The sequence below is a fragment of the Marmota flaviventris genome, chromosome 4 (genome assembly GCF_047511675.1).
Source record: "Marmota flaviventris isolate mMarFla1 chromosome 4, mMarFla1.hap1, whole genome shotgun sequence".
Taxonomy (NCBI): Eukaryota; Metazoa; Chordata; class Mammalia; order Rodentia; family Sciuridae; genus Marmota; species Marmota flaviventris.
This window is the reverse complement of record NC_092501.1, coordinates 122930166-122954575: the sequence shown is the minus strand read 5'-3', so window position 1 is coordinate 122954575 and position 24410 is coordinate 122930166.

Sequence of the window (24410 nt, the reverse complement as noted above, 5' to 3'; positions counted from 1 at the left end):
GTGTAATTCTTTGTCGAAGTGATCTTTCATTGTCTGATTTTGCTGTCTAATGTCTTCCTTGAGACTCCAGATCATCTGAAGCATGTATATCCTGAATTCTTTATCTGACATTCCATCTGCTGCAGCTGTTACCTCTTCTAAAGTTGAGTTGACCTGCATTGCTTGTGGTCCTTTCTTTCCTTGTCTTTTCATACTGCTTGCGTTTCTTTCTGCTTGGTGAAACTGTTGTGTTTTTGAAATGTTTTTTTCCCCTATATATTTATATTGCTCTTGTATAGTTGAAAATTCTCCCTTGCAGGGTTGGGTGGCGGTCTGCCTACCTTGCAGGCATGGGCAGCGGCTCTGCTCTGCCCCTCCTCCCATTGCTGTGAGGTGTCTACCACACCCACAGACCCCTGGGCCTGTTCTGCGGGTCGGTGGCAGGTCTGCCTACCTTGCAGGCATGGGTGGCGGCTCTGCTCTGCCCTTACTCCAATTGGGGTGTCGTGACTACCACGCCGGCAGGACACTGGGCCTGTTCCAGGCGCGGGCGGCGGCTCTGCTCTGCCCCTACTCCAATTGGGGTGACGAGTGTACCACGCCGGCAGGCCACTGGGCCTGATCCGCCAGTCGGTTGCAGGTCTGCCTACCCTGCAGGCGCGGGCGGCGGCTCTGCTCTGCTCCCCCTCCAATTGGTGTGACTTGTCTACCACACCCGCGGACCGCTGGGCCTGTCCCGGGCGCGGGCGAAGGCTCTGCTCTGCTCCTACTCCAGTTGGGGTGACGAGTGTACCACCCCGGCTGGCCGCTGGGCCTGTTCCACTGGTCGGTCGCAGGTCTGCCTAGCTTGCGGGCACGGGCGGCAACTCTGCTCTGCCCCTACTCCAAATGGGGTGACGTGTCTGTCGCACCGGCAGGCCACTGGGCCTATCCCGCTGGTCGGTCGCAGGTCTGCCCACCTTTTGGGCACGGGTGGCAGCTCTGCTCTGCCCCTACTCCAATTGGGGTGTTGTGACTACCACGCCGGCAGGTTGCTGGGCCTGATCTGCCGGTCTGTCGCAGGTCTGCCTACCTTGCAGGCGCGGGCGGCGGCTCTGCCCTGCCCCTCCTACCACGCCCGCGGACCCCTGGGCCTGATCTGCAGGTTGGTCGCAGGTCTGCCCACCCTGCGGGCACGGGTGGTGGTTCCGCTCCGCCCCCACTCCAATTGGGGTCATGTGACCACCACACCGGCGGGGCCTGATCCGGGCGCCGGCGAAGGCTCTGCCCTGCCCCTCCTACCACGCCCGTGTACCACTGGGTCGCAGGTCTGCCCACCTTGCGGGCACGGGTGGCGGCTCCGCTCCGCCCCCTCTCCAATTGGGGTCACGCGACCACCACACCGGCGAGCCGCTGGGCCTGCACTGGGCGCGGGCGGCGGCCCGGCTCCTCCCCTCTGGCTCGAAGACAAAGTGAGAGAGACTCGGGTGTCTGTGACTCACCCTCCCTACCAGGAGACCAACTGTTTCTGTCGCCGCTGGTATTGATGAAGTTCTCTCCTCCGCCTCTTTCTGATGACATCAGATCTCTGCCATGTTGGTATCCTGTGCGAATGGCAGCATTTCGTTCCCTTTGCCGGGTGACCAAAGCAATGGGTGAGTCCTGACTGGCCCTCACAGGCCCCATCTCAGTCCTGTTGCCACTGCCCACGAAGGCTCGGTTGGTATTTACCTCCACAGTACTCAGCAGGACCCGGACTGAGAAGCAGTTTCCGAGGGCTCCTTAGCCCTGGGCCAGAGCAGTTCCGGGAGCTGGAACTCGGCCGCTCCATGCTCGGTGTATGCTCTGATAAGAACAGGCTCCAAGAAGCAGTTTCTGCGGGTTATTTAGCACTGAGCCTGAGTAATCTGTCTGCAAGCCGCAGGCGAATGGCAGCCTGAAATTACCTGTTCTATGGCTGAATGAGCTGCGGTCAGTCGAAAACAGGGATGGTGACGTCAGCTCTCCAAGATGGTGGCCGCTGGCCTCCTCTGTGGTCTGACCGGTGTGGAGAACCGAATTGGACCGCTTCCTTCCCCCGTCTCGAACCCAGAATTCAGCCCTGAGTACGGTGCTTGCGCGGCTGGCAGAAACTGCAGCGCTGTATCCTTGCATCGCTATCTCCTCGTTTCCCAGCGCGTGCTGCAGACTCTAGCCGCGGGGCGATTTGCTGAATAAGCAGTGTGACCCTCCTGCGACAAATCTCTCGTGTTTGAGTCCCCGTAGCCGATCCTCGTGCGATGGAAATCCTTCCTCCAGGTTCCGGAGCACCCCACTATTGCTGGAAATTCCTAACAAGATAGCCTTTAGCCTTCCTGACTCGTCATACTCCCACACAGTGACGCAGCACACGGGGGCAATGCACTCCCCTCGCCGCCATCTTCCGCTCAACCTGAATCTAACCATTTCATAACTATAACTGTTAGGTTATAGTTTGGCTGAAGATATCAGGAAAAATAATAATAATAATACCACAAACTGAGAACAGAGGCTTATGCTGAGAAATACTTAAGAGCCAAATCCAGAAGTAGGATGCTAAAGTTTGGATGTGAGACATCTTCCAAAAGCTCCTGTGAATGTAGGGATTTTTAGAGGTAAATGATTAGATTATGAGAGCTGGAACCTAGTCAGTCCAGCCTAGTTTGAATGACTGGATAGTAACTGCAGGCAGGTGGGGCAAGACTGGAGGAGATGGGACACTGGGGACATGTCCTGGAAGAGTACATTTTTCCCTGTGGCCCCTTCTGCCTCTCTCTCTCTTTCTCTCTCTCCCTGCCCCCCTTCTCTCCCCCACTCTGCTTCCTGACCCACCATGAGCTGAGCAGCTTTCCTCCCCTGGGCCCTTCCCCTTGATGTGCCGCCTCACCTTGAGCCTAGAACAATGGAGTAGGTCATCTATGGACTAAGACCTCTGACATCATGAGCCCCAAATAAACTTCTCCTCCTCTGAGTTGTTCTTGTTGGGTATTTTAGTATCAGTAATGTAAAAAGCTGACTAAAACAGTACACATCTTCTCAATCCAATCCCATTGATCAGAATTTACCCGGACGGCTGTATCTGACAGCAAGGAAGGATGGGAAATGTAGTCTAGCTGTATGCCTAGGAGAAAAAGGAAAACAATTTAATGAAAAACTTATTCCTATTGCAGAAATGGAAAACAGAGGCACAGGACCCTCCCATGTCCCCAGACTGACTTGCACTGAAATTGATACAGCATGTACTTAACAACTCTGAGCATCCTCATCATCCTTTCTAGAGTCCTTAAGAATGACAAAACATTTAAAAACTGTAACTTACAACCTCATAAGCTAGGCAGAGGAAGGAGGGTCCTCTTATTTACTGATGAAGAAATAACTTACATGCACATGCTGAATTATTTCAAGTCCCCCCAGATAGTGTATAACAGAAATCAGACCCAAATCTAACTCTGACATAGCCCAAGTGTTCTTTCTACTACAGTTAATGGCTGGGCCAGCAGGACTTTATTAGACAGGTGTGAGGCTTGCACTTAATGACAGTAAGATGATCTCTTTGGCAGAGGGTAAGCAGAAGCAGGAAAGGGGGAGAAAATGGTCAAATAGCCCTTGTCCTACAAGCAGTGGATGGCGGTCATATCCCCAAAGTGATGCTTCTCAGGATGAGAACCCTATTCTACTGAGCAAGTATCATGCCTGGGTCCCCTTGCTCAGTCTTGCCACTTCTACTAGCCTTGTACAGTCAGCTGTCAAACACAGGAGAAATCACTGCTGCTGGGTCTGATCTACCAGGTGAATTGCTTTATAATTTTAGAAAACTTATCTTGAAGACTTTTTTCTAATATAAATGAGATATGTAAAAAGTAGTCTGTTTCTTCTTTAAGGTTATCATTCCTAATCGAATAAAGGAGGCTGATCAGAAGCAAAGCCTTTCTGGGGTTTGGAATCTATAACATGAACAATCCCTGTGTAGCATGTATAAGTGTGTGTCTAACAGAGGCAGCTGTACTGCCTCTTCAATTCTCTTCTGCTCAAGTAGACAAAGGTACAAATCTGGAAGCACTGACCCTGAAGAAGTTTCAATCTATAGTTTTCCTTCTCTGAATGGTGGGCATGTGGTGAGGGATGACTGAACTATTGAAGGATAGTTGAAAAAGAATTCTCTTGCATGGCCAAACTTTATGTCGTTGTATTTTCTGTTTACATTCATTTTCTTCTTCAAGCTTCAAATGAAATGGTTAGAGTCAGAGATTTCATCACTAGGTGTGGGTCAAGGGCCAATTGATTTTCTAATATGTTCCTCTTTTTCAGCAGTAAGCTAAAATATGTCCATTTGGGGACATGTGTAAGAGATGATTTGAGACCAGGCTCTGGGAAGAATCTGAGTTCCCTTGTGCTCATCAATGATTTATTGCTGCTTAAACCAGAACTAGCTTGCCTCCGAAGCCATACTTACAGCCAGACCAATTGAGTCTGACAGGGCAGAAGCTAAAATTATTGATGAAAGGATCGAGGACCACATTTGAGAAGTTTATTCCTCTGGTGTGGTTTTCAGATGTGCATGCAAGTGGCTTGCTCAGAACATTTACACCCTGCAGCTTTCTCTAGTCTAAAACATGAGTACTCTAGGTAGCTCTGTGGAGTACAACATGAAGGATTCCCAGTTTTCTTTCCTGCCACTGAAGAGAAATCTTACAGACATTTTCATTTTTGCAAGGTACATTCACAGGAACTCAATATGTGTTGCTAGCAATCCATTGTACTCATAAAGATTTCTGGAGAGCCAGGGAAATAGCATGATCCTTGTTACTAATCATAGAAAAGAAAAATCCTAAAGTTTTCGGTGATTTGCATGAAGTCATTTAATTGGGAAGAGAAGAGAACAAACTCAACCACTGATTTTCCAAGGCCTAAACAGTTTCCCACACATGAGAGCATGGTTTGGCTTAATCCCGTTTTATTAATGCACCCACCTGATGCTCAGTGTAGAGTTTCGTTGGGACTGCCATAACAAAGCACTGCAGACTTCAGGACTCAAGCAACTGTTTTCTCATAGTTCTGGAGGCTGTAAGTTCAAGACCATGGTTCCAGTGGAGTTATTGTCTTGTGGGTTCTCCCTGGCTTGCAGATGGCCAACTCCTCTCTGTGTCCTCACATGGCCCTTCCTCTGTGACATCTGTTTTTCTTCAAATAAGGACACTGGTCCTCTCAGATTAGGACCCCAACCTAACAACCTTATCTAACCTAAATTACCTCTTTAAAGGCTCTACCTCCAAGGATAGTCTCATTGACATGTTAGGGCTTCAATATATGAATGGGGGAGGGGTGCACAATTCAATTCATTACTCTCAGCAATCAATACTTTTTGAGAACCACCATCTACTATATAGCAGATGAGATGCAAATATTTTATATTCCTTGCATCATTTAATGCTCACAGCAACACAAAGGGGTGGGTGAAGCAGAAATCAATATTGAGTGTAGGAAGTGGTTAGAGAAGAGGCAATCATGAGCTCTCTGACTCCAGAATCCACACTCCAAGCCAGTGTAAGAAATTGCTCGTTTTGTCAGGCTGAAACAGAATCTTATTATTTCTTTCATGTTTGTGACATATCTTCTCAAATAACAGAACTTTTAGAGGTAACCTAAAGGGATTTTTAAGATTCAAAATTGCACTGTAAGAATCATCAGATATAATCAGTATTCAGTCATTACACTGTGTCACAGGTTTCAATAAAAGCACCTACAGTGACCACTCTATTCACCTGATGGCCCTTTGGCCTCAAGCCACCATTTAAGCAGAACTGCTGTTGCCCTGACCAAGAGGCCAAGTTCATAGTCATACATATTCTAAAAAGCATTGGACTTTCTCTGATGCTGCCCATTGTTCTACTGTGCCCTGTTTCTCCCACCTGGAGTAATTTGTGCCATGCATGATATCAAGCTACACAGAAGGGCCAGAACTGTGTTCCACTAATGGTCATCTTTGTTACAAGATACTTCTTTAATTACAAGATTGAGCTTTCTGCACTGATAAAATTTGGCAGCCCAATTATGGATGCACCAATGTACTGCTAAAGACCAAGGGAAGACCTCTGAGCTAAGGCAGAATTGGAAATAACCTCATTGAGCTCTGCTCCTTTGGTTTGCCAAGGAAACCAAAGGAGTGAAATATCCAACTACTTGCATTCATCAAGTCAACAACTTTACAAAGCAAGTACATAAAGCACAAATTCAATATCTGAGTTTGCTTAGTAGCAAGAAAAGACATATTTGTGTATGATTTATGTACTTTCTCCATGTACATTATTATAGTGTGGTTATGTGTGAGTATCACACCATACTGACAGGCTATGAATGTGTTATTCACATATGACTTCTACCTATTAAGCCATCTTGTAACTTCATGAAGAAGGTGGTTTAATTTCTTTGGCATCTTCTTTCTACCGTCTCATCCCAGCCACAATTTGTAATTCTGTGATCTCTGTGAGCTTCATAGTGTTACTGAAGATTGAATGAAATCATTTAGGGCAACACAGATTTGAAAGGTGAAGGTTTAAAGATAGCATAGACCTTTAAATTATAGGATTCTGAAATTCTTGGGGTCTGGGTGGGCTTGTGAAAGTTACTTAATATCTCTAAGATTCAGTTTCATTTTCTTAAGAAAAACTAGGGGAAATAATGTCAACCTGGGGGGATTCTGTTGGAATTAGAGTCAAGTGCAATGACTGGCAGTTCTCCAAAACCACTGATTACTGAGCAAGTAGATGAGTGAATGGAGTGTGATGGGTTATTCCAGACAAAGCTCTCATGCTTTGAGAAGTTCTCTGTTACCACTTCTTCCCAACTAGAGGAGGTCAAGAAAATCATTGAAAACTTCAGCATTGTTTTTTTCTACATTTAGAAGCCGGGTCCATGCTATCGCCTGCCTCTCTTGTAATTTTTATGGGTGGAATGGATTGCTAGTAACCCACAGTAACTTCCTGAGAAGGAGCCCCCCTGAATCATGATTCCAATAAATGATAACAATTCTATTATTATGGGTCATCACAGAATGAGGCTATTCCTAAGTAAGAACATGTCTGGGCTCAGGATGGAATGCAGGAACAATGAAAAAATGTTCACTGAATGAATTATCCAGAGAAGAAGGAATCAACATCTGGGATTAATTTTGTATAAAGAAACGAGAAGGCACCAAGAACTCTTGGTTAGTTAGCAACATTACTGAATTCATGATGTGTACTAAGGCCCTGGATTTAGGATGGGAGAAATAAAAATGAAATAAAGATCATGAGGACATTTGACCAGTATCCCACTCTTTGGTATGTATCCAAAGGAGTTAAAATCAGGACACTACAGTGACACAGCTGCTGTTTATAGCAGCTCAATTTATGATAGCTAAGCCATGGAATCAACCTAGGAGCCCTTCAACAGATGAATGGATAAAGAAAATGTGGTACATATACACAATGGAACATTACTCAGACTTAAAGAAGAATGAAATTATGGAATTTGCTGGTAAATGGATGGATCTATATAGATTATTATGTTAAGTGAAATAAGCCAGTCCCCCCAAAAACCAAAGGTTGAATGTTCTCTCTGATGTGTGGATGCTAACACTCAACAAGTGAGGCAGGGGAAGAAAGGGGGGAAAGAAGGGAAGGGAGGAGGGCCAGGCTAGGAAAGACAATGGAATGAATCTGATATAACTTTCCTATATCAGATACACCATAGTGAATCTCCATATCATGTACAACCACAAGACTGGGATCCTAATTAGAATAAGATATACTCCATATTTGTATAAATATGTAAAAATATATTCTACCATCAGGTATAACTAAACAGAAAAAAAAATTAAATTTAATGAATTAAAAGAAAGATCATGATGAATTTAGAATTGTCATTAAAACACATACAACACTTCTAAATGGAGATTAGGCAGTACATGACTAGGGCCCTGTAGTATTTATTTGGAACAGTTTATTGAGTACCTGCTATGTAGCAGGAGCTGTGCTACATTGTCACAATGGTGACAAGGCACCACTGGTTACTGACTGTTTTAGTCAGCTTAGATTAGCTGTAACCAAAAGACCTGACAAGAACAACTTGGAGGAGGAAAAATTCATTTGGGCTCGTGGTTTCAAAGGTTTAGTCCATGTTTATTCAATCAACTCCATAGTTCTAGGCCCAATGTGATACAGAACATTATGGAGGAAGTGCTTGGAGGAGGAAATTAGCTCAGGATTTGGCAACCAGGAAGCAAAGAGAGATCTTCACACACTAGGAACAAAAAGTAAACCCTATAGGCAAAATCCCAGTGACCTACCTTGTCCAGCCATACCCTATCCACCTACAGTTACCATACATTAAACCATACCAGAGGAGAATAAGGGTACAACTCTCATAACCTGATCATTTCACCTCTGAATATTCTTGCATTGCCTCATACATGAGCATTTGGGGGACACCTCGTATCCAAATCATAACACTGATCTCACTAAATCCAGACTCTAGTACACAAGAGAAATACTCATGTCCATTTTAGGACACTGAGAAATAGATGTGTAGAAGTAAGAACAATGCATACTATGCTAAGTGTCGAAAAGAATGCTGCAGAAGCTCACAGGAGATATTTCTAACCTACTGAGAAATGTTAGAAAAGATTTCCCAGAGGAATTGATTTTTAGGCTGTGGGCGATAAGTGAATAGAAGTTACTGAGGTAAATAAAGATGGAAGAGTTTTCTAGAATGTTGGGACAGTATTCATGTTGGGACCAAGAGATCAGGGACCCAACTAATGAACATTTGAGAAATTAAAAGACATTTAGTGATTGAAAATATGTCTATTCAAAACCCATTCATGAATGTTTACGGTATCTTTACTTGTAATTGTCAAACACTAACAGAAAGCAAGATGTCCTTCCATAGGGAAATAAGCACACTGTGGCACACTCATTGACCGTATTAGTGATAATACGGTAGATTATCTATCTCAGTAGATACTAAGCCATGAATAGAAATGGAGGAGACCTTAAATGTACATAAGTAAGTGAAGGAAACATCCTGAAAAGCCTACATACAGTATGATGTCATCCACGTGACAATCTGTGGACACAGTACAAGATCAGTACTTATCAGGGGTCAGGGAAGAGGAAGAGAAGAAGAGATAAATAGGGACAGTTTTAGATCCATGAGTTTATTTTGCAGAGCATTATGATGATGAAAACTTATCATAGCACATTGTCACAACCCACAGAATGTATGATACAGGGTGAACTTCAATTAATAGTAGTGTGCCAATATTAGCCCATCAATTATACAAGTGTGCCACTAATACAAGATGTTAACAGGGGAAACTAAAGTGGAGGTGGGGAATATAAGGGAACTCTCTGCATTCTCTATTCAATTTTTCTATAAACTTACATTTTTCTAAAAAATAAAGTATATTAATAAATCAAAATTTTAAAAACATTCAAGGATCTGGAGGTACACTCAGTTTTGGAGTGCTTGCCTAGCATGTACAAGGCCCTGGATTCTCTCTCTCACACTGGGAAAAAAAAAAGACATTTTGTATAGCTGAAACACTGTCCCAGATATGCTGGTGTTTGCTATGGGTGTGGGTAAATAACATTTAGAAAGGAAACTGGAGAGGTAGGTACCAGTTGGATCATCAAGAATTTGACTCTCATTGTTACATAAAATTACATATAAGAGGTTGTGAGGGGAAAGGGGAAAAAAACAAGGGAGAGAATTGAATTACAGCAGATGGGGTAGAGAGAGAAGATGGGAGGGGAGGGGAGGGGGTATAGTAGGGGATAGGAAAGGTAGCAGAATACAACAGTCACTGGTATGGCATTATGTAAAAACGTGGATGTATAACCGATGTGATTCTGCAATCTGTATTTGGGGTAAAAATGGGAGTTCATAACCCACTTGAATCAAATGTATGAAAGATGATATGTCAAGAGCTTTGTAATGTTTTGAACAACCAATAAAAAAATTAAAAATTAAAAAATAAAAAGAATTTGAGTCAGTGCACTCTGCCTTAAAAGCAATAGAAAATGTTACATACAACAGTGACAAAATCAGATATGCCTTCTTAAAGGGCAACTCTGATTATAGGGTGGAGATTTCCTTAAAAGGAAGAGAAGAAGAGGAAGGAGGCCAGGTGCTTTATCATCAACAGATAAAAGTGGAACGAATCATAGCAATAAGAACACAGAGAGGGGATGGAGAAAAGACATGCTTTAATATGATATAGATTTATTTGTTGGATGGTTGGATGTAGGTAGGAACAGTGAAAGAGTAGAGGACATTAGAAAACTGCTTTTAAAAAACAATCATACAAACCACATGGGAAACATAAAAAGCATGTTTGTCAGAGGTTTCTAGAAAGAAAGCAAATGCAGGTAGGTCCTTCAGTAGGTCATCTGTCCTCCCGGTGATTAGCTGCCCACTCTGTGGTCCAGGGGACCTTCATGGGTATCTGAGGACCTTTGGAGAAGCTGTGGTAATCAGCTGGTAATTATTATTCAAGTTTCACATGAACTTTGAAATACTTTTGATAGATGTTAACCAAGTGTTGTCCAGGCCTCATAGAATGAAATTAAGAAAATGTACATAGAACTTCCTCAAGGAATTTATTTATTCTAATGCCTCTGACTTTGAAAAACTGTCGCTGTTAGAGAAAATATTGGTAGTTAAGTGTGAAGGACAGAAATGAGGCAACTATAGTTATTTATCTTTTTAAAATAGCATATATTGGTACCTGTCTAATTATAAAAATAATATATGTGCAAAGCAAAAAATTAGAAAATGTGGAAAAACACAAAGTGAAAATACAAAATATTCATAACATCACTATTGAGAAAGCATTTTGATACTTAGCTTTTTAGGGTTTTTTTCCTATGCATATATACCTTTACTTAAAAAAAAACTTGAGATCATTATGCAAATCTTGGTTTGTTTGTTTTTTTCCTACCTAAATAATTGAGTTATTTAGGGAGATTTAGTGCTAGGTAGCTGCCTATCACAAAGGTACAGTGGTTCCAGCAAGATATAAACCTTCCACCCTCTCACGTATGGAACAGAGATGACAGGGGTTCCAGTTGCTCTGCAGATCTGCTAAAGAATGTTTTGGTATGTATAATATGTCAAAATACACACTACTGTCATGGGAATCTAAAAAGAACAAATAAAAAATACTGATACAGTAAAAGATGCTACCAAATGTCAAGTATCAGAAACTACCAGATGTTGAATCAAGTGTCAGCTCAAAATAATATACATTTAAGTTGAAAAACCACCTTCTTCCCATTACTTTACCTCATTTATCAAGAAAACATTTTGATACATTGATGTTTTAGAATAAATTAGATCCTTTTCTCAGGCTGCAAGAACACCGAGAACACATAATATATATGAAAATGAGTAGCTGTAAAAAAAAAATAAAGAATATTTGGGGAAAAATGCTGTACTGAACATGTGAAAATTCCCTTGTCATTATTCCCTGAACACTGTAGTATAATGACAATTCATACAGCATTTATATGGTGTTAAGTATTACAATTAATCTAGAGATCATTTAAAATACACAGGAAGATAATCAGGTATATGCACATTCTATGTCATTTACCTAAGGGACTTGAGCTCATCTCCAGATTTTGGTATCTGAACAAGGTTCCTGGAACCAATCCCCTGCAGATACTGAGAGAAAACTATAATATCTTGTTGCTCCAAATTTCCTCAAACGTTGCCTTTGTCCACATAGTTAGAGCAGACCCAGGAGTCCCCACACACTAATCAAGACAAAGTGGGAAGGAGACATTGAGGAAATGGACAGTAAGCTGCTTCCTCTTTGAAGAATGTGTCCTGATAGTTTCTCACTTTTTTTTTCACTTGCCATTTGCCAAAATTCACCCACATGTCTACACTTAGTTATAAGAAAGGTTGGGAAAAGTTTATCACTGCACAGCTATTTGTTGCATAACACTAGTGTGAAAGAGTTTGTCTCTAAATGTAAGAAGGAAATGGATCCTGGGATGACAGTCAGCATCTACCTGAAGGACCACCCAGTTACGGCTTCCACTCAAAGTCCAAGATTTCTTGGGGACGTGAAGTCTTCTCCATGAGGACAGGAAGTGACCAGATCTAGGGACTTACAAACTAATAGGCATGTTTTCTGATACCTTCCCCATACTTCAGTATAGTCAGACTAGATGGCTGCAATAAAAACTCCCAATTTGGGAAGAGGGTGAAGGGGAAACAGAATCGTTATGTTTCTTGAGAATGACGAAATCTTATTGGGGAAGAACTGTGACAAGTCTCAGCCAATGCAGAACCTTCCATGGGCTGTGATCTCTGGCAGAAATGCCTTTGTTCACTGACCTCTTGGAGACTCTGTTTGTCCACTGACTTCTGTGGCCACAACTAAAGCAGTGTGGGAGAGCAGGCCCTCCTTGGGGATGCACAGCTTTCCCGGGAGTTTCTTTGGGGATTAGAAAATTACAACTTTTGCAGGCCAGGTTTGTGGTTTCTTTGATCACATAATTCTTTCAAAATTCCTAGCAGTTTTTTGTACTATTTGCTTCTAATTTTTCTATGAACATGCAAGCATAGCCCAAGATCTTGTCTGCATAAACCTTAAGTTTCTGAACACTGGTTTGTTTACTCATCTCTGTACTTGGGCTCTTTTCTCTCCAGTAGCAACTTTGAGGCCATCTTAAATAACAGGCTTGCATGAGACAACAGTACGCTTAATTCTATATTTGCCATTGGATTGGCTTCCATGATCCCATTAACAACAGGTCCTGGAGAAAGGCTCATAGATAAAATATTCTCTCTTCCTGTTTCTGTTACTGAAGCCATACAATTTTCCAGCTCCATGACACCTAAATTACTGTACTCTTAGTCAGTCCGGATTGTAGTCCCAAACACAGCAGACATTCCTATCAAAGCTGTGTTTCCTTCCGTCTCTGCTTGCAAAGTGGCAAATTCTTGCCAAAATTCATCTCCTTTATTGAAAGCAGCAAGAAGCAGCCAACAGAAATGATCATTCAGATTTTTGTCTCACTGTTTCCTCTGGAGTTCCAAGCATGCTAAGCAGATAACCTACCTTCAAAGTTATCATAGGGACCAGTTTTATCAAATGTTTTACCGTGGTTTGAGAAAGGTCACCAGCTTTCTAGTCTGCAATCTCTCTTTTTGATTTTTGCTATCACAAAATTGTTAAATAAGAATGATATAATTTTATGTCTCTGTTACCCCTGAAGGATACTATTTCTGATATTGATTTGTGTTTAGTTATGATTCAGTTAAGTTATTATTACAAAAGACCTCAAAATGCAGTATTGCAAAATCAAGTGATTTTTTTTCTCTCACGCACACAAAAAATAGTTGGGGAACTGAAAAACATCTCTGTTCATGAGGTCATCCAAGGACCCAAGACTTAGTGTCTCACTTCTCCACTGTAGATGCATGAGCTGAGCTTGCTCACAGATGCTTTCCAGCCCAGGACAAGTGATAAGAAAGTGGAGGGGAAGCACTTCCTTTCTTTAGGTGCATATTACTATCAAGTTTTTCACATCACTCTGATCACATCTCCATTTTCAGAGAGAAGTGGAAGATCATGCTCCTTTTCAGAGCTTGGTGGTGTGGCTATCTACTACTAAATACAAGAAGACTAAATAAATGGATTATAGAGGCAATTAGAGCCCTTCCACACCAATGTATCCTTAAGTGGTTTTGCAAACAGAACTTTTATTGACTGTAAAATATTTTATCATATCCCTCTTTCATTGGTTTTTGTTTCCTGATTTATGCTGTAGTATAGGATGCCTTATTGAACATCTTTATTTAGTCGTTTTTATATACATCTCTGGATCATTTACTTAAGAGAGATAGATACTTAGATATGGAAATGTTCTGTAGGAGCACTTTAAACAACTGCCTAATTGCCATTTCAGAAGATTGTAGCAATTTGTAATTCCAGCTGCAGTATGTAAAACTACTTCCTCCCCCAATAAGCTCTAATATTTAATATTTTACCATCTTAAAATCTTCCTTAATTTAATACATTCTTTTCTTTGAAAGTGCTTTTTACTCTCACAAGTGAAATCATCAACCTCAAATTATTTAGTGACCACCTATAACAATAGTTTCTCTAAAAAGATCAAGGTAAGTAAAATGATTTTTAAAGGACTCATCTTGTTTTAAGGAATTATTTGAGGGGACTGGGTGAGAATGGAAAAATTAGGCCAGAGTCCTTTAAATGAATTTTAAGCCATATGTGTTTGTGTGTGGAACTTGTTTTCTAATTTAAAAAATAAATACAGTCTCCTGGGAAATTTGGAAAAAAAAAAGAATAATAAAAAGGAGATTAGAATCACCCCTAATTATACTAGAATAGAAAATCACCTTGTACCATTTCATCGTATGTTTGCCTACTCTTCTTATTAACTATGTATATTTACATTTATATTCATTTTTTATAAAATTGTTTTCTTGTTATATATATATATATATATATATATATATCATTTCATATTCTTTCTTCTTCACTTAAAAATATATTTTTCATGAAATCCCTCAAAAATCTAAGTTTTAATGACTATATTATATGGCTATAATATAAGCTAACATTGTTAAACACTTATTAAAATAGCAGCAGTTGAATTTAGTCCTTTTAAACACAATATAAGTTCAATATTATAACCCCTATGGTGGCAGATTTCATTATTGTACTTAATTCTTCATACACACACACACACACACAGAGAGAGAGAGAGAGAGAGAGAGAGAGAGAGAGAGCGAGAGCGAGAGAGAGAGAGAGAAGAGTAGGGATCAATTCTTTGGAGCAAAGAATTTGTCAATGCCTAGAGATACCTTTGATTGTCACACTGCAGGGATGCTACTGACATCTGGTGTATAGAGAGAGGCCAGGGATGCTGCTAATGCACAGGATAGTTCCCCACCCCCACAATAAAGAATTCTCTAGACTCAGGGTCAAGAGTGCCAAGGTTGATAAACCCAGCTGCAGACCAAGCCCTTTACCTGTGTACTTTCTCTTCTTCTTCTTTCACTCCTTGGCTTGGAGATTGGCCAGTGTGACTTTCTTCATCCAGTAAAATAAGGTGGAAATTTCAAAGTAACATTTTCTTATATATTTTCACTACACTCTTCTGGCTTTTCTATTACTGTGTAAAGAAGATGCTCATTCCACTCTCTAGCGTAAGAGAGGAGGGTGATTGACACATGAAGCAGGGCCACCCCTGCAGACACACAGTGTCTCTGCAATGAGATGCAAAGCTGCCCAGTTAACTTACACATGTATGAGATATGATAATGATTATTGTTTCAGGCTAATGATTTTTGGAACAGGTTGTGTGTGTGAGAGTGTGTGTGTGTGTGTGTGTGTGTGTGTGTTTGTGTGTGTGTGTGTGTGTGTGTAACTGATACATTCTATGTGAAAACCAACTTGTCCCACATCACAAAATTAGTAAGTAAAAGAGTTAGTTTTCAAACTCAGACCTGATTGACTAGAAAGCCTACTCTTAACCTTTGGACCATACAGTCAGCTCTGTATCCACAAGTTCTGCATTCTCAGATTCAACCAACTGCAACCAACTGAAAATATTCTGGGGGGAAAAAAATTGTGTCTGTACTGGACATGCTCAGAATTTTTCTCTTGTCATTATTTCCTAAACAATATAGTATAGCAACTAATTACATAGCATTTTTATTATATTAGATGATATAAGTCATCTAGAGATGATTTAAAGTATACAGAACAATGTGCATAGGTTAAATGCAAATATCATGCCATTTTCTACCAGGGATTGAGTATCTAGAAATTTCAGTATCTTAGTATCTGTTGAGGAGTGGGGATGAATCAAATAAGATAGAAATCTCAAAGTAACATTTTCTTATGTATTTTCACTACACTCTTCTGCAACCAATCCCTCAGAGATAACAAGGGACAACTGTACTGTCTTTCTAACACCATCATTTAGGTAGCTCTTCTTCTGTTGAATACTTAAGGTGTTTCCTGCGTTTTGTCACCACGAATAAAGCTTTGGTAAACATTTTTTATGTAAATGTTTATCTCCCATTCTGATCTTTCTAGGTTAGAATTTCTCCACCAAAGGGTATGGACTTTTTTAAAAAATGCATATTTTTAAGAGAATTAATTATTCAAATAGTTTTACTAATTAACAAAAACTCAATTAGTTAATTAAGGGTTTAATGTGTCCTATAGTCAACATTATAATTTTATATAAGATAGATAATGTATCATAAATGTGCTCTTAGGCAATGTTCATAAAATTTAAACTGCATGTGGAAACTTTCTTACAGATAGCCAAGGGATTTTATATAACATGCAATATTTTGTGCTTTCCTATTGTATGTCATTGGCTGCACTTATATTCAGTTATAAGTTATTTCTTAAAGAACATAGCCCACTTCTATAGCAATTCCTTTGGGGAAGCTATTTTTAGGAAGGAATCAGGTCCTAAAAAGTGAACCTGTCTAAACAAGAGACTTGCTGAAGGTGACAGGGTTAGCAGCTATTATGTAGCAGTGGACAAGTTAAAGCTGGCTGGGGGGTGACGGTTTTTAGAGGACCTACGCCTAGTAAAAGGCATGTCTAACAGTGACATGTGAATAATGTTTTCACCTCAGTAAGCCTCAGTAAAAAAGAGAGAGAGATGCAAATGGCTCCCCAAAGCCAATATGTGACCCCACTGCAGAAGGCAGGATTTATTTGTGTTTTCACTTAGCATAACCACTTCAGCCCACAGAACATCACTGTCAAAACCCTCCTCCCAACGGGTGATGGTTAGCAGAAAAGAATCCAGAGACCATCTATGTTTTCCTAAAGGGAGGGTGAATGGAGAGGTAGACCTGAGGCAAGGAACCTAACCAGGACGTTACTGTTGATGTTGCTCTTAGAAGACAGCAGGTCTGAGCCAACACCAACTCCTCCTCCAAGCCCCTTACCCTGGAGTATCTAACACTGGGACTCACTGAGACCGGTGTGGTCCCCAGAGGACCCTGCACACAGAATGTCCCTGTGCTTGAAGATTAAGGTTCTGTCTTAGCTTACCTAAAATTCTCAGAAATTTGATATTTTAATTTGTGTTTTACAACTGAAGGCTGATAGGACAATGAAGCATTCACAGGGGACTTGGCGTAGGCTCCACTCCTGGGACGAGTGCAGCCACAACCTGAGGTGCTCACCCATCTCTCCTTCAGTCCATCCTTCCTTCTCCTCTTTTCAATATTCCTTGGGTAGCCCTTAGTAACTGCTCACTCTCCTGGGTACCATGTACATAAAGATGAATAAGACACAGTCCTCACAAGAGTAAGGGAACAACAGGAAAATAAATACAGCGGATGAGGCTGAACCAAAGTGCCACAGGTGCCCAGAGGAGGGACTGACTGACAATGGCCATGAGAGTAAAGAAAGCTTTAGGGGAAAGTCAATGCAGGAATGCAGGGGAGTACCTCAGATAAAGAAACAGAGAAAGGGGAAAGGCTGCCTGACTGGTATGCAGAATTATGGAGGTGTGCAATTGTACAAGTGGTCCCTGAAGCAGCAGGTGGCCCTGTGACATGACTGGGGCACAGTACACAGAGCTCTGCCAGGGGACAGAAATTTCAGGAAAAAAAATTGCAAAAAGAGGCTGATGTTTTGCACTCAATCTGCTGGCATCAAGAAATGATGTGAGGCTCGGAAGAGAGTGAGTGACAAGCCAGTAACCCTAGTTTAGAAAATTGCCCTGCTGAATGCAGTGAAGGCAGATTTCGGGAGCCTCACAGAAGCAAGCGTAAGTTAGGAAGAGCAGACTGGGGCTTGGCCACATCAACTGGCTGACACAAAATCGACGGTTGCCCAGTTCAAACATGTTTCTCAGTCATCTTAACGACCAATTTCTGCAGCCATTTGGCCCAGTTGTACAGTTGATCTAAAGCAGTTGTTAAGTCATCTAGAAACTTGAAATGATTATTGATCTCGTTTTGAATGGTCAAACAAGTGGGGAAAAACAAGCCTTGAATGGGCTCCATCAGGCTAAGAGGGCCTGATATTAAAGGAATGTAAATTTTTTATCCCAGATTCTCAGTATATTTTTGAAAAGGGCAAAAAAAAATTGATTTCAGTAAATTCTACATGGGCTAGAAATTCAGCCCTAGAAGCATTGCTGGTAAGCCAGGTAAGTTGAGGGTGTAGGGGATCATGGAAGTTCACACCTCTGTGAGGGAATTAGTGTCCAGTAGGGTTTTGCTGCAGAGAAACCACTCATTTATGTTCTGTACACGAAAGTGCCCTCAAAGTCCTTATAAGTATTGTTCTCCATAAGCTAAGCATATAGCTCCCTCTACTCACATTTGAATTCAGGCTGGAGGCAGGTTTGTGGGAATTGCAAAACATTCTTTTTGCCACTGGGAGCCCTTCAGGGGTACTGTCCAAGCTTAGGCTAGTTTGTTTATTATCACTGAACAATCTTAAAGGGGCAACTTTTCAAGTTCAAGAGAAAAGGTAGCCCTCTATGTCTTTCTAGGTTTGTTCAGTTATGCTGCAACGACAGCTTCAAAAAAACAATAATTTATTTATTAAAAACAAGAGTTTATTTCCTGCTCACTCTACAGGTCCATTTGGGCATCAGTGGGAGTATTTGCCTCACCTGGTGCTTATTTTGCCTGCTGCTCAATATGCCAAGCCCTGAAGTGATGGGTCTTGCAAAAGAAAAAATTTTATTGATGAGGGGCCAAACATGAAGAGAGGCATTCCCTGGTTCAAAACTGCCTCTCCAAGGACAGGGCTTAAGGGAATTTGTGGGATGAAGAAAACAAGGTGGTTTGAGGTATGGGGAACGGTGATTGGAAGTAGGGAAAGAGGAGTAAACAACGGTCTGAACATACATAAACAAATTTCATGTCTATAGGATGCATGTTTTTTTTTTTAAAGGTGGTGTTAGTATGATCTAAGGGTGGAATTTTCAGTCCTATGACATCTAAAGATCACTCATCAGACAATTAAGCAGGCCCAAATGAAGGGTTCGTGGTTTCAACCAGTTTAGAAGACAGCTTCTGAGTTTATGAAAAAGTGCTTAAACAATTGTTACCATAGTAACCATTCATCAGAGGAGTTACTGATAGCAAAGCTAATGGAAATATAACGCTAAGCAAAGTGACCTCTACCATTTGTACTAAAAACAAACTAGTAAAAGCAAGTGAGGCTAGAGGGTTGATTCAGGTTTTTTTCTCAATTTTACTTACTCTAGAACCCAAGATATTGGAAGATATGCCATATGGAAAGCTACTGATTTTGGAAACAAAGGAAAGAAACCAGTAGAGGTTTTTGCACCAGGAATTAAATGCTTCTGCGTAGGTGTCACTTAGCCTGAAAACCATGGTCTAGAACTAGTTATGTAAGTCCATCCGGTAATAAGGAGGTAGAGACATGTAATTCACCTTTAAGCTGGAAAGAAGCTAAGTGAATGTACAAGAAGTTTAATAGCTGCTATCACACCTTTCAAAAGCAGATGTAGGTGCCTACTGCACTGAGCCCCTGGGAAAGCTTCTCACTGTGTCTTGCATTAAAAGAAACAGGTCTCAGAGGAGCTGGGACCCAAAGACCTTGGATGTGACAGCTCCATTTTGTGACCTGCACCTTCCAGTCCACACTCAGTTTCCACATGAGTATATGTCTTACCTTCTGCCAAAGAAATGAGGCAAGTTACCTTACTGAAGTTCAAAGGAAGCTCTTCTGCAGGGAAATGCATCACAGGACTGTACTTTTGACTATTAGGAAAGGTGGAGAACTGCTATGCCCTGTTATGGCAAGAACTGGGAAAACACTGCACCCACCATTAGTCCTTATCTCTTGCATCTGTGTTTGCACCCTGTCTTCTCCTCTCCACTTCTGTTGGGGCCTCCTTCCTCTCTGCAACTGCCCAGTAGTTTTATATTCCTTCAATGTACTTCTCATCTTACCAAATCTGTTCTATTTTCCCTGTTTCTCTCTCTGCTCCTATACCTGATAAACTCATGCCCACACTTCAGGCATTATCTCAGCTCTCATCTCCTGGAAGTCCTCTCCAAACTTCCTGGATGGATACCTTACCTCTCTTCTATATCCCCAAAGCCTCACCCGCATATTTTTATATTACCCTATGTGGAAATTTAGTCTCCTATTTAACATTTCTAGAATTTGGGAATTCTTTTGTTCATCCTTTCCCCCGCCACACTGTTTGGCCTAATAGATGTTGAATAAATGGAGGACTAAATTGCCACAAAGCCAAGAGGCTCAGGATGGTGCCCACAGATGCTGCTTTTCTTGCTGCTTTTCTCTAGATGGAAATTTCAAACACTCCAGAGTCACAAGTTGCAAGCCTGACAAGGTTGTGGCATTTTTAAAATCTGGCAACTCATCTCTAATAACCTAGAGCAAGCGCTGGGCAATAAGTAGGTATCTACACCAGGAAGACTATTTCTATCATGAGAATTGGGAGTTTCCTGAGCATAGCCAAAAATGTTTATCATTCCATCCCAGACCTTTGTTCTGGTGTCAACGCATCATGTGCTAAATAAGAAGGAAAGGGGAAAGGAGCAAGTAGAACCTGGAATCCACTGTCAAAAGGAACTTTAGACTGCTGTGGGTTTATATGAGTCCTGCCTGTGCACAGAGTAAGAAAATAACAAGAGGAAAAGAGATGCCTGCTCACAGAAGAGTTGATCTGTCTCAGTTTAAAGCGTGTGTCTCTTGTTGGAACTGTAAAATCAGCCAGAGCCCCAGTCATTAGGGGAGTGAAAGCTCCCCCCATGAGAATTCAGTCTCCTACGTGTCCACAGGTTCTTCTCATTAGCTAAGAAAGTCATTGTTGAGTATTTCAAATCAGCAGTAAGCCAATTTGTTGTTCACAGCAGATCCAAAATAACTCTTTGAAATAAGAAGGACATGAAGAAGAGGAGTTAACTCTCTTCTGCAAAACAGGATATATGTCAACTGTTCTAAAGGCAAGAATGTTTCCTACTCTGTGATGAGAGAGTCTTGCTAGTCATCCAGACAGCTGGTAATGTGCTTCTGCTCTTCATATTGAACTTATTCTATATGCTCCTATGACTTTGTCTTTGGAAGGTGTGTGGTTGATATGTGTGTGTGTGTGTGTATGTGTGTGTTATTTAGTAGTTACTCACTGAAAAACTAGTAGACTGCAGGGGGCTGCCTACAATTCCCCTATGAAGAGATGTTGAATGGAATTGGACTTGGTGTCCCATACTCTGGATCTCTCTGTAGAATTCAGAATACAAAGAACTTTCTGCTCATATTCATGCCTCCACCAATAATTCTAAACTTGATTAAAGGATTTGCAAGACCAGAGACTCAGGACTGCCTGGCATGTGTCAAAATTAAGGAGATGTGCTGCTTGTAAGCATGTTGCTAGGATGAGAGGTTGGTGTTTTCTGATAATGTGTGGGAGTGTTTCACTTATAAAGACTCAACTAAAAAGACACTCATGCTGAGGTGTGCAAAACCCAGTATAGAGAAGTAACATTAGAAGTTGGGATCTTTATGAAAAAGACTTTAAAAAGGCTCAACCCTGAGTGCTTTTGCTTTGAAACATGGTGTATTAGTAGGACAATATTAGCTATGATAACAAAGAAGTCCCTAATTATCAGTGGCTTAACACAATAGAAGTTTATTTCTCACTTATTTGGCAGGTTTTACTGACAAGGAACTGGCTTTTCTCTACATGAAGACTGAGGGGTCCAGACTCCTCCTATCTTGTTTGCCAGGTGTTCCTTAGACCATCAAAGTCTGCAACTGCCAGCCTACATAGAAAGGAAAGAAGGTTTCTTAACCCTCTTGTCTTGGCTGCTGGTGACATTTTATTTTTACTCAAATTCCACTAGTAAGAACTTGTCATGTGGCTCCATGACATGAGCCTTAGAAAATGGAATCCCTGGCAAGGCATCCACTTCCCAGAAAGAAGAAGCACAAACTTTTGATGGACAGGTAGGTGTCTATAGCCTGTGTCTGCTGGAGAAAATTTAAATATCTAGCCCTTACACAATGCTCTCAGTGGTTTGATAAAAGTGTTTAAGGATATCCAGATGCAGGATATGGTGAATATCCTGAATAAATCAGCCAGAGCCCCAGTCATTAGGGGAGACAGGTAGGAGACTGAATTCTCATGGGGGGAGCTTTCACTCCCCTAATGACTGGGGCTCTGGCTGATTTTACAGTTCCAACAAGAGACACATGCTTTAAACTGAGACAGATCAACTCTTCTCTGAGCAGGCATCTCTTTGAAATACAAATTGATCATCAATATTGAGATCTTTTCCTAGAAATAAGGAATTTAAGATGTTCCATCTTGTCCTGTATTTTGAACTCCAGAAGTTTGATTCCTTGCACTAAGAATTTAAGAATGAACCTTTGATCTAAACCATAGCCAATCCTAGAAGGTGACCCATGTGATGCCTGAGGGTGGGGTCTCCTTGCTTCTTAGAAAGGACTGAGAAGGGATGGTCCCTTTATTCCTCTAAAACCATCATATCTGGTTTTGATGGATGAAACTGCTATGATCATTTTGCTACCATCATGAAGGTGAAGCCAACACATGAATAAAAACAGAGCAGAGACAAAAATTCAGATCTGGTGCCCTGACACACTTCACCAGTAACCAGAGTTTCTGCAGGGCTTTTTATTATGTGAGAAAACCAACTTACTAATTTTCTCATGTTTGAAGTCACTTTGAGTTTTATATATTACCTAAAGATAAAATCATCCTAAGCAATACCTTCCAAATACCTATGGACACACACACACACACACACACACACACGCACACACACACCATATCTATCTACTCTTACCAATCCTTGCTGTCCAAAATGCTACTCCATAGTGAACCATTTCTTTCATTGGGGAATTTTCTTTTCTACCATAGTGCACATATCACTGGGAGATTCTCTATAAATGTTTTCTTTAAATTTTTTTTAAAAGTTTAAATTTTGTTCAGTATTTATTGAGTACTTATTAAATATTAGACACTCTAGGATAGGAAAAGTATAGCATAAAAGAAAGGATGTAGATGGTCTTTGAAGATGTCTTTTTTATGAGAAAGGAGGATTATATAGGCTCCCATCTTTTTGGACTCTTTTCACGTTCACCATGAGGCTTCCCACATACCAATCAGCTCCACCAGGCAGAGAACAGAGTATAGACAAGCTCAGCAGAGAGGAGAAAGATGGATTTGGCTCTGAGACTAATTCACTGATGCTTGGAGAACATTTTCACTTTGCCTGCAGGAGGGAGAAGATGATCCATTGCAACTGTGATTCATGAGTACTTCCCTTCCGCCTTTCCCCTCCTCTTCTACTTTAGTAATGGAAACGATGAAAGAGATAAAATAATTCTCAAGAAGGTGAATCCAAAGCTCAACAGGAGAAAAAAACATTTGAAATGTCAAATCCAAGTAGAATTAATTTTATTTTGTAGTTTCTTAATTAACTGGCAAAATCGCATGCATTTGTCCTATACATCATGATGTTTTCAACTATAGGTTCACTGTTGGGGAGGTTAAATTTGGCTAATTAACAAATGCATCAACTCACATAGTTATCATTGTCTTGTGTGTGGTGACAAAACTTAGCAACTACTGTCTTAGCATTTTTCAAGAATACAATTTTTGGTCATTCACTATAGTCATCATACTATCAGTAAATCTCTTGAACTTATTCTTCCTATTTGAGATTGCATATTCTTTGTCCAACAGTCCAATTTGAATATTTGGGTCACTGGAGAAGCCAGGGCAAGAATTGATCACTCTGACTCTTTAAGTCTTCCCTGAAAATGATTGCTGGTCCATGAAGTGGCACCAAATTCTCAGAAATGATTGCTGGCTCTCAAAGGAGGGGGACAAAGATGAAGAGTGAGCAGGTACAGGAAAGCAGCTAAGGAAAGTTGCCAGAGGTCCATCAAGTCATACCATGTAGCTTGTCTTGTTAGGGGACAGACAGATATGAATGGTGGGAACACAGGGTTAAGAGAATAATCCTATAAAATGGGCCCACTGTGCTGACCCCCACATGCTTTCTTTGCCAAGAAGCAATTTGTCTGAAACCCTACCTGACCTCAGTGGACAGGATATGTCACATCTCTCAGCAAACTACCTATTATCTGCAAGAAAAAGCAGGCAGGAAATAATGTTGATAAAAGGAACCCAAGTTACTTTGAAGGAAGAGACTTTTGTGACCCTTTTCACAGACCAGATTCCAAAAAATAAGGATAATTCCTCCTAAACATAAAATCTGTAAAAAATTATTAAGAATCCAATTAGAATCTGTCAGCATAGGTCAAAGTGATCCAGAGTTGTCATGGTAGTGAGGACTTGAAAGTCAGATGTCATCTTGCTATCAGTCAAAAT